Raw genomic sequence first — 6,014 nt, 5'->3', positions numbered from 1 at the left:
CCATGCCTGGGTTTCCCAGCCGGTAGATGGGGACAGCAAGGCACGGGCTCCTGGTGCCTCAGGGAGGGTTCAAGGAGCACCTGATACACATGGGTACATGTGGGCCTGGCACACACTGGGCGCTCAGCCTGTGCTGGCTTTGGTTGCTCTTGAATTAGTTTCTAGGGCAGGGAGTCCGAGAGAGGATTCTGGGAGCTGAGGCCAGGGACTGAGCTATTGTTCCGAGCTGCTTCTCTGGGTCTGGAAGTGTCCGGGGCTCTAGCACCTGGGTCCACTGGGCGGCCAGCCCTCCACAGCAGGCAGCTGCTGGAAAGCAAAGCAAACACGCAGAGGGAAGGAAGCTCCTGGAGCTGCAGGAAAGCAAACAAGGGCCGCTTCCTCCAGCCGCATGCTGCGGACGGCCAACCTTTCCCAGGGCTGTTCCTTGGGAGTCCTCCTCGGGCGCCCGGCCCGTGTTTGGATAGCTTGAGGGGCGCGGGGGACAGAGAAAGTGGACCAACAGAGAGCCAGGCCTGGCCAGGCCAGTCGCAGGCCCAGGCTGCCTGTCCCGTTGGCAGGGCACTGCCATGCAGCCTACCTGACCACATCCTCGGCTCTGGCCCCCGGGGCCTGGCTGTTGGGGGCCCGTGCCTGGAGGGCAGTCCCCAAGATGGGGCAGTGGGGCTGGGGATACCATAAAATCAAGAATAATAATTAGTGTTGATTACATGCTTCCCAGGAGGCAGGCACCAATCTTCAGAAAAGCCCCCTTACTACTGCAATTTTACAGATAAACAAACTGAGGCAGGACGGAGTCATTCTACAGTCCAGATGGTCTGGGCCCGGTCACTACACTCTCAGCAAACCACATACTGCCTTTCACGAGGTAATGATCGTGATGCCAACACACAGCACTTTTCTGAATGATGACCCTTCGTGACACTATTGGGTGGGTGTGGTTATGAGCCCCACGTTTCAGCTAAGGTAAACTGAGGCACCACCATTTAGAAAAGGTAGTAGCTGGGATTCAAACCAATTTCAGTCCAGCGCCAAACCTCGTGCTGTTAACCACTGTGCCAGTCTATTCGTTTCCTGTGGCTGCTGTAACAAATCACCACAAACTTGGTGGCTTAACACAACACAGATTCGTTCTCTTTACAGTTCTGGAGGTCAGAAATCTGAAAGGAGCTTCACTGGGCTAACGTCGAGGTGTGGGCAAGGGCTCGTTCTTTCTGGAAACTCTGAGAGGTCAATTCCTTTCCTTGACTTTTCAGTGTCTACGGCCACCTGTGTTTCTTGGGTCACGGACCCTCCCTCTGCCTTCGGAGCACCTCATTCCACATCACCCCAATCTCTGCTTCTGTTATCACACCTCCCCCCCCCACCCGCCACTGCCTCCTCACTCATATAAGAAAGACCATTACGATTACATTAGGTTCTTCTGGATAATCCAGAATAATCTCCCCATCTCCAGATCCTTATTCACTCACAAGTTCAAAGTCCTTTTTGCCATATAGGTAACATACTGACAGGTTCCAGGGATTAGGATGTGAACATATCTGGGGGCCCATTATCCCACCTGTCACAACGAGGTTAGGCTGAGTCTTGCTAAAGTTGAGGTAATGAGCTCCCCATTCCTGGACGTATGAAAGCACATCTTATCAAAACCTTGGCAGTGGAAGTCATGGGTGCTTAACTCAGAACTTAAAGACCTGGCAGTTCATTCTCAGACCATCTGGCACGTTGCCAGGTGGAGAAACAGAAGCATCCCTCACGCTAGCAGGGGGGACTTCTCCACCACCAGGGCCTTTGGCACAGCTCTCAGGGGACCTTTCACACCCGGGTTTGGGTGTGATATGCACCCAAGCCTTCGCCCCACGCTGCCTGCTTCGAGCTGGCCCAGGGCAGAGCTTGGGTGCCCCTCCCGCCAGCATGCAGCACGCACCCAATGAGCACGTGTGGGAAGGGCAAGCCAAGGAAGCCCAGAGGCCTCCCAAGACTGGCAGGTTTGTGGCTGGCCCAGGCCAGTCCTGGTGCCCAGCAGGTGCCCAGCAGGCGTGCGCAGAATGAAGTCACCCACCACTAGCACATCCCAGAGAGTGTTGGGCCCAGCGTGCAGTGGCCACTCGTGGCTACTGAGTCCTTCAAAGACGGGCCAGTGCGACTTCACTTAGGCTGAATTCTCTCTCACGAACCCCAAGGCCTGGCCTGAAACTGGGCTTCTGCGGCCTACCCTGCCTACCCCTCTCCGTGGGGTCCATCGTGAAGGTCCCACCCCGATGGCTGCAGCTGAGCGTGGCCCTCCTCCCTGTCCCCCCACCCTGCTGAGCTCTCACAGGTCAGCTGCCACCAGCACCAGCAGTCCCAAAGACCCACTACGTGCTGTGAACACACAGTCCTTGCAACAGCACAGGGAGGTGGGTCTCATCATGAGACCTTACCCTGCAGGTAAGGAAGAGAGGGCTTAGCGAGGGCCGGGGCTTCCCTGATTCACCCAGGAAGGCAGGGCCGAATGAGACCACTGGCCCAGGCCTCCGTGTGCTCCCGCGGAGAACCCTCGAGAGCAAAGGAGGCCAGCATTCTGAGGCAGGAAAGAGGCAATATCGGGGCTACCCGAGGCAAAAGCGGGACCCCCTCACCCTGGCCACCGTCCCCAGTCTGCTCCCCGAGCCTGGAGGTCCCACCGAGAGCCGGTCAGGGGCCTGCGGGGCTGCCCACGGGCAGATGGCTACACTGGCAGAAACAGGACAGCCCCTCACCGTGCCAGACCCAGTTTCGACCAGGGCGGAGGAACAAAGGGCTTTCACGGGGTGTAATTCAGGCCGAGGGGAGAAGAATGGTCAGGTGTCTCGAGAGGCAGGTTCACATGGAGGGAGAGGGTGAGCCGCGCGGGCCTGGCTGGCACGGGGGCCCGGGTTCCGGCCCACACTCCCAGGGCAGCAGACGGTCGCTGGCAGGGAGTGAAGGCCCCGTTTGTGTGATATGTCAGCAGGGAGGGCAGGCCTTTTAAGGGGGGAGATCGTGTGGCCCGATAGCACAGTGGGGCCTCTCCCTGGGGGGGCCCGGGCCCCCTGTGAGGACTGTCGGCCATTGTTACCTGCGCCCCGAGTGAAGGAAAACGGGACACAGGCGGTCAGCCGATACCTGTGCGATCTGGCCGCCGGGACCAGCTCCACTGGTTGGGGCTCCAGTTACACAGCCAGGACAGGTGAGGGGGGCACGCCGGCCCTGGGAGGGGCCCGTGGAGCTGCAGGCCTGGCTGCAGGCTCCCTCCCCCCCCCCCCACACCCCTGCCCCGGCATGCCTACGGCAGGCAGGATGGAGTGATCCACCCAGAGTGAAAGGGTGGGGACCGTGAGGCCACAGGGGTGGGCGCCAGGTGTGAAGAAGGGGCCACAGAGCCCCCGTTATACGAGACTTCTCACTCAGTAAGGAGAGGACGCGAACACGCTGTCCAGGGCTGCTGGACCACATCGGTCCAACTGTCAACATGGAAGAAGTCCAGGAGAATGTGGCAAAATTGAACTGCGTGCCAGGATCGGAGGAGACTCCCATCTGCAGCGTTTGCCAGTTACCCCAGTGTAAACGCTAGAGGTGCCCACTGGGCCCCCACCACTAACATTTAACTTGTAGCCAGCACACGTGGGGATTCTGTGGCCGCTAGGTAGTGGCAGTCACAGCGCTTGCTGTTTGGGGCATTCAGAGTTAATATGTGATCGACGTTACGGTTAACTACTGCCCCGTTTTACAGGGGAGGCACAGAGAGGCTGAGGAATTTGCACAAGGTCACACAGCTGTGATGTGGTAGAGCTGGGATTTGAACCCAGACCGTCTACCCGACTGCAGAATCCGTGCTACTCTACCTTGCTCCCCTCCCCTGCCCTTATAGCATGCTCAAGTAACAGCCATTTCCTGTGCAATAGCAATGAGCTGGCCACGCTGCCCGGAGGGATTCTCTCACGTAACCTGTTCGACCACCCTGCATGCTGGCTACTCGCGTTTTACGGAAGCCAAGACTCAACTCTATGAAGTGACCTGCCTGGAAAACGACCCTGCAGGGGTCCTGCTAGCCTGCAGGGTCCTAGCAGGGAACAGGGAGCACAGTCAAATAATTAACGAAGGGGCTGGTTACAGAGGCGTGGGCAGCGTGACAGAAACCAGCAAGGGACAGTGAGGCACACAGGGGCTGCCGGAGGGGGCGCTGCTCTTTCCTGAGGCCTGGGGCACAGAACAGCCCCTCCTGGGACCTGCTGCGGGCAGCTGCGGCTGGAGGAGTGGCCACCCACAGGAGCCACAGTCATTGGGGGATGCAGCCACAGCCACCTGCCGCCCTGAAGGAGAATCCAGGGAACCCCACTTAGCCTCTGACCCCCTATCAGGCCAGGTGAAGCCAACGGGCTGGGAGGCCAAGGACGCGGCCCCAGAGGCAGCCCCCGGGGCACAGAGCAGGGCCGAGCATGGGTCTGGAGGGGCTTATGCAGAAGAGCCAGCCTGCGTCTCCACAAAGCTGGTGAATGCCAGAGCCTGGGCTCCCATCCAGTGCACGCACCTGCCCACGCACACACTTCCCACGGTCCACTAGCTTGCCACGCTGCCTGGGGACCAGGCCCAGCACTCAGGCCTGGCACCGGCCACAGAAATGACACCGAGTCCCAAGGATATCGTGCCTCTGCCAAGCAAGCGCTTGTCCATCGATTTACCGAACGTTTCCTCATATGCTAGATGCTTTGCTGGACAGAGTGAACCAGATAAGCTGTGGAGGCTGTTGTGAGTGTCCTATCCTCCAGGTGTCCAGCTGGCATCTGCAGGGCACGGAGTTGCCAGGGAGTCTGACACTTACATGGCATTTTTAAATCGTTTTACAAATTGAAGATGTCCTTGACAACATTTTATATATATATGTGTATATATACATACACACACACACACACAAACATACATATGTATATATGTGTGTATGCATGTGAATGTACGTATGTGTGTATGTTTTGTGCATGCATATACTCACGCGTATATGTGTACATGCACTAGGTACATGTATGTGAGGTTATGTGTGCCTGTACATATGTGTATCACACGTGTGTGTTTGTGTATATATGCACACATATGCATGCATATGCGTGCACTTGCAAAAATGTATATGTGCCCTAGATACATGCGTGTGTATGTATGTGTGCCTATACATATATGTGTCTCACACACACACATAACACATACATGTGTCCATCTTTGTTTCCAGACTCTGGATATTCTGTATGACTTCATTCACTCAGTCATTGAACAACACGCACTGGGGTCTCCTGAGTGCCAGGCCCTGGGATAAAGGAGATGGGGAAAGAACTGGACACAGAGCCCTATCTCCAGAAGCCCCTGAGCTGGGTCAGGGACCCTGTCACTGAGCGATAATGAGCTGTAGGCCTTGAGTGAGGCCAGGACCCAGCGAGGAGGCCGAGACCCACAGGAACTGCCAACTGTGAGAGGAAGCAGAGAGTGGAGCAAACTGGGTATAAGGGGGTGGCTGCAGGGCCAGGGACACTGAGCGGGGGCTGCCATAGCTACATATCACTCAGAGCCAGAGTTAGCGTCTGGCCGAGCTCCGGCCATGCGTGAGCCACAGGTAGATTCGTGCAGGTGCAGGCAGGACACAGATGTCCCCTCAGCAGGTGCCTGAAGAGCGCCAGATGGAGGCATTACTTACAGGGATGTGAGCAGAACTCAGGGGGCCCTGGAGGCCAGAGCAGCAGCCAGGGCTGGGCATGGTGGAGTGCCATCACCACCCTGGGCTTAGGACCAGGGCAGGGGGCGGTGTCCAGAAAAGGGCTGGAGCCACAGGAGGGGGCCTTGTGGGGGAGCTACAACTAGAGCAGAGGAAGGCAGCCACGGTGACCCTGGACAGAGAAAGATGGAGAAGCAGAAGGGCAACAGAGCCTGGATGAGGGGGTCCTCAGAGGTCAGCCTCCGGGTGCCGATCACAGTAGAGAAGGGCAAGGGGTGTATGGGGTAGGGTAAGAAGAAGAGCCGCCTACTGGGGCAGT

The sequence above is a fragment of the Acinonyx jubatus genome, chromosome A2 (genome assembly GCF_027475565.1).
Source record: "Acinonyx jubatus isolate Ajub_Pintada_27869175 chromosome A2, VMU_Ajub_asm_v1.0, whole genome shotgun sequence".
In the NCBI taxonomy this organism is placed as follows: Eukaryota; Metazoa; Chordata; class Mammalia; order Carnivora; family Felidae; genus Acinonyx; species Acinonyx jubatus.
Note: the sequence above shows the minus strand (reverse complement) of the source record.